Source organism: Parus major, chromosome 13, assembly GCF_001522545.3.
Source record: "Parus major isolate Abel chromosome 13, Parus_major1.1, whole genome shotgun sequence".
NCBI classification, from domain to species: Eukaryota; Metazoa; Chordata; class Aves; order Passeriformes; family Paridae; genus Parus; species Parus major.
Window position 1 is genome coordinate 544,338 of NC_031782.1, and position 9,148 is coordinate 553,485.

General features: G+C 47.5%; 1 long non-coding RNA gene across 1 annotated transcript in view; it reads left to right on the top strand.

Annotated features, from left to right (window-relative positions):
• The window catches only part of LOC107210887, a 12,561-nt gene extending 3,635 nt beyond the window's left edge, over window positions 1-8,926 (top strand). The window contains exon 2 of the long non-coding RNA XR_001524030.1: window positions 7,769-8,926. This is a non-coding gene — a long non-coding RNA (uncharacterized LOC107210887). The remainder of the gene's footprint in view (window positions 1-7,768) is intronic.
• Window positions 8,927-9,148: the final 222 nt, after the last annotated feature.

Consider the following 9,148-nt stretch of genomic DNA (forward strand, 5'->3'; position numbering starts at 1 on the left):
CTGACCCTTGCCCATTCCTCGTGTCAGGGAGTGTGTGGGAGCAGAGCCCGGCTCCCCCCGCTCCTGTCACTGGGCATCAGCAGGGATTTCCGTGAGCTGCTGGTGCTGCTGCAGTACAAGCAGAGTGTCAGTGCAATCAAACAGTCACCATGGCCCTGCTTAATCAGAGTGTACAGTTTATTTTTTTACATAGTAAATTTGCTATGATCTAGGTCAGTGCTTGCGACACCAAATTCCCCTTCCAGAGCTGTTTGTTAACCTTTAAAACCCCCACAAAATCCCAGTTTACAAGGGCTTTTGGACTTCCAGGCTGTAGAGTGGCCCTTGCTGGGTTTTGGCACTCAGCTCTCCAGGGGAAAAGTTTGGATTTCTTTTTCTGGCTTCCACTGGCTGTCTTTTGCTTTGCCAAGCTCAGAGTACCAAATTTGCTTTTCCTCCCATAATTTCATTAATCATGAAGTAGCTTTTGTTTCAAATAAGAGAGATGTGAGGAGAGCTGTGGTCAATAAGCACAGGCCAAAGGAGTAACTAGGAATATTGATTGGGACTGAAGGCCTGATGTAATAAACTGCTGTCTGCAAGGAAGGCTAAATGCACACGGAGGGCCTGGCTTGCTCTTCCCACAGGCATTCAGAACGGAGTAAGAAATGATTTTTTTTTTTCTCTCCTTTTTCTTTTTTTCTTTTTTTTTTTTTTTTTTTGGAATTGAATCACTTCGTGGTAATAAATTACCAAATCTTCTGTCATTGCAATGCTCATCCTCCAAAAGTAGGACTTGGCATTTTTTTCCTCCCTCAGGCTTGGTTCAGAGCATCAGCCTGGTGTGCTCCTGTGCTGCCATTTGTCCTCGCCTACTTTCATTCTAATTTGATGTGTCACCATAAAAACGGGGTGACTGAACAGCTTCAGCTCTTGGCAACCTGGATTGAATGGAGTTGGTGAGAAAAGCAAGCAGTAAAATTTGTTTCCCTCAGCAAGACTTGGCGTGGGCCCTGGCTTGTCAGGCTGGGTTCCTCAGTGCCGTGTGACATTAGGGGACACTGGGACTGTCCTGGGCCGAGCTGTGGCTGCAGGAGCCCAGGGTGCTGCTGCCCGAACTCCCAGGGTGGTGAACACCTCTGCTCACACAGCTGTGCTTGCTGGAGGCTGGAAATGCTCTGTGGTTCCTCTGCCCCAGCCCAGCAGGGACCCCTCTCCTGAGGAGACTGTGGCAGCTGGGCTGGGTTAGGCTGGGGGGACTGAGAGGGGATTAGTCCATACAAACATAAATCCATATAAACATAAATCCATATAAACATAAATCCATACAAACATACAGCCATATAAACATAAATCCATACAAACATACAGCCATACAAACATGGATCCATACAAACATACATCTATACAAACATAAACCCATACAAACATACATCCATATAAACATAAATCCATATAAACATAAATCCATACAAACATACAGCCATACAAACATAAATCCATACAAACATAAATCCATACAAACATGGATCCATATAAACATAAATCCATATAAACATAAATCCATACAAACATACAGCCATACAAATATGGATCCATACAAACATACATCCATCCATACATAAGTCCATACAAACATGGATCCATACAAACATAGATCTATACAAACATAAATCCATACAAACATGGATCTATACAAACATAAACCCATATAAACATGGATCCATATAAACATAAATCCATACAAACATGGATCCATACAAACATAAACCCATACAAACATCTCCAGGGGCTGGCAGAGGATGGTGCCAGACCCTGTTCAGTGCCAGTGACAGGACAAGGAGCAATAATCTCAAACACAACGAGTTCCACCTCAACAAGAAGAGCTTCCCTCCCTGGAGGGTGGCAGGCACTGGAACAGTGCCCAGGGAGGGGATGGAGCTTCCCTGTGATGCAGTAACAAGTCCTGCAGTCAGCAGTGCTCTCTGTCCTGGAACAGCCAGTAGCCATGGGATAGTTGCTTACTATTATTATTATTATTATTATTATTATTATTATTATTATTATTATTATTATTATTATTATTATTATTATTATTAATTTATTTTTATTTTTATTTTTATTTTTATTTTTATTATTTCTGTCCACGAGCAATGCTTCCAAAAAGGTGTATTGGCAGTGAGAGACCATCTCTAATTCCTATGGCTTCTCTGTTTTTCTGCAAAACCATACAGCACCTTTTTTGCTGATGAGTGTTATGAATAATTAAAACTGAATTGCAGCTCTCAAAGGAGGCAAGCAGAGCAGAGGGAGAGAGGCTCTCTCCTTGCTTCCCTAGCAGGGAAGTGCCAGAGTTGCACTGTCCATCTCTCTGCTCTTCTACAGGGAAAGATTTTAAAGGCTCGTGAGCAGAGTTTCAGGAGCCATCAGACTCGGGGCACTGGGGGCCTCCATTACTGTTGTGTTCTCAGGGCTGATCTATTATTACAGCCTCTTGCACTTTGTGCAAACCAATTAAAATGAATAAGTGTACTCTGATCTAATATCCAAGTCACTTTTTGGCACACAATCATTCATCATAAATGCACATAAAACTAGAATTCAATTAATCAGCTCATACAAAGAGCCTGTCTCTTGCTATTTTTTTCTAATACATTTTTTTCTTTGAATAAAAATGTAATTGTCAGTGCAAAATATCAAACCAGAGCCACATAACAAATAACTATGGATTTGTAATTAAGCCAAATAAAGCCTAAGATGGAGTATAAAAGGCAGAGAGCTAAAATCCAATTAAAAGTTATTATGAGAAATACAATGCCAGGATTTTTTCCAGGCGGAGAGCAGCATGCTCCTGTCTGTAAGAGAACACCGTTATTGGATTTGATAATGAAAGCCGAGGTCGGGTTCCCTGAGTGTGGAGCAAACCACAAATGGCAAGAGGAGCCGGGGCCAGAGGAGGGAGGCTGGAAGGGCCCTGCCCTGCTCTGCTGCTGCTGCTGGAATCAGAGCTGGCTCTGGCCATGTCCCCCCTCCAGGGCCTGGGAAGGAACAAAGGGTCGGTTCTGCCCGGGATGGAGCTGATCCCGCTGGTGTTGGTGCTCAGGTGAGGAGAGAGGCTCATTCCCAGCAGTGTGCCCGTTACTGCAGGACACCCAGACAGGGACACGAGGGCAGGGCTGGCAGGAGACACCGGCAGGGACAAGGACAAGGCGGTGGCTCCTGGTGATAAGGAGTTTGATCCCCCCAGCCCTCACTGCCAGCATCCTCCATCCTCCTGCTGTGCCTGGCCCGATTGGCACCATCGCTGCTGCCTCTGGGAAAGGAGAAGATAAAAATCCTTCAGCCTTGTCTATGACTGACTTCACACACTGCCCTGACTAATCCTTATTTCTTAAACAGAAATGGTTACTAATACAAATTGGTTGGTGAGGTCGTTTTTCTTTCACTTTTTTCCCAGTCAAAAAGCTTCTTAGACATGGAAAATAAATGTGTGAAGTCAGCCCAGTCTGAAAACAACTGGACTTTGTGCTTAAAATGAAGAAAAAATAGATTAGGTTTCTCTTTCCAGAATTCTCATTGTTCCAAAATAACTGCAATTATTCCCTTTTTCTTTTTTATTATTGAGTTCTTCCATTGTGTAACACGTAATTCTCTTAACTAGCAGAATATTCCCGGCCTTGCATTTTATTCTGACCCTACCCTTTTTTAAAAATATGATTATAGGTACAAGTCCCATGTGCCTATTTTATGTCTTTGTAGCATTAATGCTCTGTTGAATAATACCCAATGCATTGTTTATCCCTTTCATTTTTGCTAAGGGCTGTCACAGCTTTTGCAGCTCGGTGTTTTTTCCTCTCTGTGGCTCTCGTGTGGATCAGCCTGGGCGAGGCTGAGGATGGAGAACGAGACAGAGCTGGGAGCCAACATCTTCCCTCCCTGTGGTTAATGCCTGTCCTGCCACTGCCATACCTGGGCCTCCTCCGTTTCCATGGCTTTCTATTCCCGTGACAACCGAGGTTCCAGCCCCAGGAGCTCCCTGTGCAGCCCCAGGAGCCCTCCAGGAGCAGGCACAGCAGCTCCACCAGCACGAGGGAGCTCCCAGGACACTGCTGGCTGCAGCCTGCCGCTCCAAGGGTGGAAATCCAGGGTGGGGTGGAGCATCCCCCACACAACTGAAATGTCTGTTGTGAAACCTGGGGTGTTTTACAGAAAAAAGATCCCTCTTGATTTCAGTACACTGACTTTCCAAAGTGTCCAAGGCACTGTGACCAAACTGTGTCAGCCCAGGAGGGGCCGTTCCTGTTCCTGCCCACACGGCTGGGATCAGCTGGGTGCTCAGGCACAGAACAGGCAAACCTGACCCTTCAGCTGCAGCTGCTGCTCCCAGCCTGGTCAGGGGTGCACAGGACAGGACAGGACAGGACAGGACAGGACAGGACAGGACAGGCTGCTGCCCTTGGCCTCAGCCGCTCTCCTGAGCCTCTGCCACCCCCGGGGCTCGCCCCTCGCTGTCCTCCCTTGGCAGAGACAAAACCCTCACTTGGGCACTTCATGGGCAAGCTGTGTATGCAAAAGGCATCTATGGGTTAAACACTGAAATCTTCTGCAGCCAAAATTAGAGATGTCTTTTTGAAACAGCTCTTCCCTGCCTCTGAGTGTCTGAGATGGTTCTGAGCTCCTGGGGAAGGGCGGCCGCTGCCGGCGTGACCCCGGAGCAAACACGAAGGAATGAATAGTCACGGACACACGGACACTCCAGCTGGCCCCAGCTATCAGCAGCTCTCAGGAAATCCTGGATTACAATTCAGTTATAACATAAGAGTTACAACTCCTTCCTTTCCAGCTTTTATTGACACGACCTGTAGCAAAGCAATAGGGGAATGAGGTGACTCCTCTCACCTGATGGAGAGTAAGAAACAAAAGGCACCTGAAATCAGAGAGGGAACAAGATCCCAGTTTGTGTGGCTGAATTCAAGATGGGAAGAAGACACCCTCTTTGAGTAATTTCATGGTTTTTTGTATCGAAACAAAATCCTGAGCAGTCAGCCTAGGAACTGTCAAACACAGTTATTTAGCATAAGAGGTAAATAACAAGCATTAAAGTTGTCTGGTGGAGACAGCAGCAAGCAGTAACTCTTGGGTAGAGCTGAATCCCAGCATTCAGCTATTTGTGCCTTACAGCCACATCCACCCCAAAATGTCTTCTGCCATCTATTAATTCACTCGCCACACACCTCCTGTCTCTGAATTCTGACCCTCATTTAGCAGCTCTAACCTCAGCCCGTTGCCCTGGTAGTTAATAACGTTCCTGTGCAGGTTCTGGTGCTGTGTGATCCATCCTGGCTCTCCTGAACAATTAACAGCATTAACAACACTCGATATGGTGTCAGCAGCTCGCTCATCACCGTGGGGCTGGAATTGGAGCCATCTGTTTGAAGTTTCTGTCCTCTCCTGCTCTTGCTCAAGCAGAGCTCATGGAGAAGAATTCCTGCCCAATGTCCCATCTATCCCTGCCCTCTGGCAGTGGGAAGCTATTCCCTGTGTCCTGTCCCTCCAGACCCCTGTCCAAAGCCCCTCTCATCTCTTTTGGGGACCCTTTGCACACTGGAAGGGGCTCTGAGGTGTCTCCCACGGGAACACCCCAGCTGTGGGGCCTGGCTCCATGGGGGGAGTGTTTGGTGTAGGGCAGTGACTCCATCGGGCTGAAGCCTGGTGACTCCCGTGCTGGGAAGTGTGGATTGTCCCCAGCCAGGCCAAGCAGGTGACAAGCAGGTGCCTGTCTGAGGGCTTGTTATGACCATGCAGGTGGCTCTTCAATTGGTTGCACCACTGGAAACAAAAAGCTGACTCAGATGGAATCCTTTTCTCAGCTCCCTTGGGGTGCAGGGAAGAGCTCTCCTCCCTCCTCACAGGTTCCTGAGACTTTCTCTGGGAGTCCAGAGCTGCTCACGGAGTGCCCATGGCTGGGGAACGACTGCTGGGGAGCACTGGTGGCCTTGGCAGCGTGGGCAGGACACCTGGGGGCTGCTCTGCCCTCCCTGGGGAGAATCATTGTGGCTCCAGCCCCAGGCAGCTCCCACAGCAGCCCCTGAACCCTGCACAATTATGCCTGCGAGCTGCTTCTGAAATTAGCTGTGCATGTTTATGTTAACATGCAAATATAGCAGCTTCAAATAAACCAAAATATGAAAATGTCTCTTCATTAGGTTCGGGTTTATGGCATAATTGATTTGGGGGGGTGCGAGGCTCTGATTACCTTCCTGATGCCGAAGGGATCCACAGCAATCACACTGATAACAAACCATTAAACATATTCTATTAAATTACTGGTAATTCTGAAAAAGCTCAATATTGCACATGGGTTCATTTAATTTTTATGTAAATTCTATCCCTGATTTTGCAAAGTCTTAATAGTTTAACAGCAGATTAGGCTAAATTATTTTAATTGAATTTTATGAGAATTTTTTTCCTTCTGCCTTTAAGGAACCCATTCATAAAGGTTTTTCTTTCAGACGTTGTGCACAGAGAGAGCTGGAGGCTGGTGCCAGCTCCTCCAGCTTCACTGTGGGCCATCGTGCCCAGCTGGATTTGAAATTCAAGTAAATCCAAGTGTTGCTCATTTCACGTGGGATATTCAGATCAGTAAGGAAATACCGAGTTTGGAAACAGAACTAGAGGAGAGCAAAGGGAGCACCACATTTGGGACAACTTTTCCCAGAGGGTCAGTACCAAACCTCTGAAGGTTTGGGCCGTTTTTTATCTTCACCAGGTAGATTTTTTCAGTGTTGAGGTTTGGATCAGAATTCCTCAGCTATTGTTCAGGCGATGTGCTGGATCTGAGTGAGTGGTTACACATTTGATTAGAAGCAGCATCTAAGCTCCCCCATGAAGGTCGGCGTTGCCAGACCCATATCCACAGGCTCAGTTTGGTGTTCGTGGGGCTCCTGGTAGCCCTGGGGTCGGGAGCAGACTGAAATCTGTGACTGAAATCAGGAGCAGCACGGGTGCTGTGACCCTGCTGTGACCCTGTGTCCCACGGGACAGGGACAGGTGCCATCGTGGCTGCTGATGGCAGTTATCCTCCTCGGCTCCCTGAGCTTCGCTTTCTGCTTGTTTCTGCCTTTTTCTGCTGTTATTCTGTTAGTACAATATTTTAAATGTCTTCATCAAAATAATGTCAAAGGATTTCTCCTTGGCTAAGTGTGCCAGCAGCAGTCGCGGCTGTGTCTGGAGCAAGTGGAATAAAGGAAGTGTCTCGCTGCTCAGGCTCCTGGTCTGGACCGAAGTTATCTGTGCAGGTATTTCAGGTGCTGCTGGGACCCAAGCACTCGGGAGGAAAATGCCCAGCTCCTCTGCTCCACAGCGCTGTCCTTCCAGAGCCTGGGGACACTTCTGGAGCTCCCTGCAGCGGCAATCACACCTGGACCCCCGATCCTCCCTCTTTTGCCTTTTCCTTTGTGCCTTTATGAGGGAACCTGAGCTCAATTCCTGTGCCAAAGGCAGCTGGGGAGATCTGAGAGCGGCGATTTTAAATAACCTCTCTTATCAAGCATGGGCTCAAACATTTGAGTAGGGCTGCAACTCTGACAGGGCTGAACCTGTGGCACAGTTTTATAAATACCTCGGAATTAGTCGGTGTGAAACGGCCCCTAATTATCTTAATTGCCGGATGAGTCAGTCCATCGAAGGCGTCTGGTGTTGGGAAGGGGATGGAAGGACTGAGAGGGTGCGGCCCGAGGAAAGCTTTGCTGTCTGAGGTTTGTTTCTTTTCGGCATTTCTATTTTCCAGAGCTGTTTGGAGACCGGCAGAGGGTTATTTTTAGATCCATTTAGAGCCATTTTTGTGTGTTTGGCAGCTCCATGAAGGAGCTGTCCGGGGAAGCCGCCGAGCCCCAGCGCCCCCGGAGGATGCTCGGGAGCCCCGGGAAGGAGCAAGGGCAGCCCGGGATGATGGAAATGCAGAACCCCCGAGCATCCCGGGACCTGCTGCCGATCCACCGCCCCTGGCCCTTCCTGCTTACAGGGAACTGGCCCAGGAAAAATCGGTTTGAGGAGTATGGAGATCACGTTTGGAGTGTGATATATGTCCCAGCACAATTCTCCTCTTAAAAAAAATAATAAATGTGACTTCTGAATGAAGCTACAATAAGCAGAGTATTTCCAAATGTTCAAGCAGAATCGAGCTGGAATTGGGTTATTTTTCCTCGTGGAAGTAAATTCAATTTCAGAGTAATTCAAAGCATTAGTAGCATACTTTTAATCACGACGACCCTTGCAGCCGCAGGACGAGCCTGGCTGGGCAGGTAAAGGTGTTTCACACCCTGCAGAGGGAGGAGCACACTCGGGAGACACAAAAACATCAGCAAACACGGCTGCTCCAGGAGGAACTTTTGGCAGATACATTTTTCGAAATAAATGTGAAAATCTACAAACTAACTTGGCAAAGCACAAGAAGCTGTGAGGACAGAGGGACAGGAGGAGAGCTGACTTCCTCCAACAGCACTAAAAAAGTAAAATGCGAACACCAGAAGAACCAGGGAACGTGATGAGTGGAAATTAATGGATTTGGGCTATGTTTTGCCTTTTCCTGCCTGAGAGGCATCGGTATGGAAAGCAGTGAGTCTGCAGATGCCGGTGCTGAATGCCAAGTCCCGGTTCCTGCGGGGATTGGCAGGGCTGGATGTTCCCCAGAACGAGGAGGGGTCACAGGAGTGCGGCAGGAGCAGGAGGGAGTTCAGCTCCTGCTTGCTTGGAGTGTGACATTCAGCTGGCTCCTGCATTTGCCGGGCTTTTTGATGCAAGCTTCTTTTGTTGTTTTTTTCTTTCTCTGGCTTTTCAGTAATTTTTTTAAGTGCTAATTAGAGAATTAGGAACACTCACCTCCCACGCATCAATTTGTCATGTTCTGCTTTGCCACAGTAATTCCAATAAAGGATTTTGTAATCTCCCTGCGATGCAGAATCAGTTTAACACAGACACACCTAAAGCAGAAACGTGTTATTTCATTACAAAGACACAACTGGAAATGTGAAAACACGGCAAAGTCGTGCACAAGAGCTTGTTTACAAATGGGAACACGTTCCTGCAGCTGTAAGGAAACGGGGATTTTCCCTGGAAAGGGTAATTTGTGTAGCCGGCAGTGTGAGTGGGGGATGAGCCGAGGGGAGCC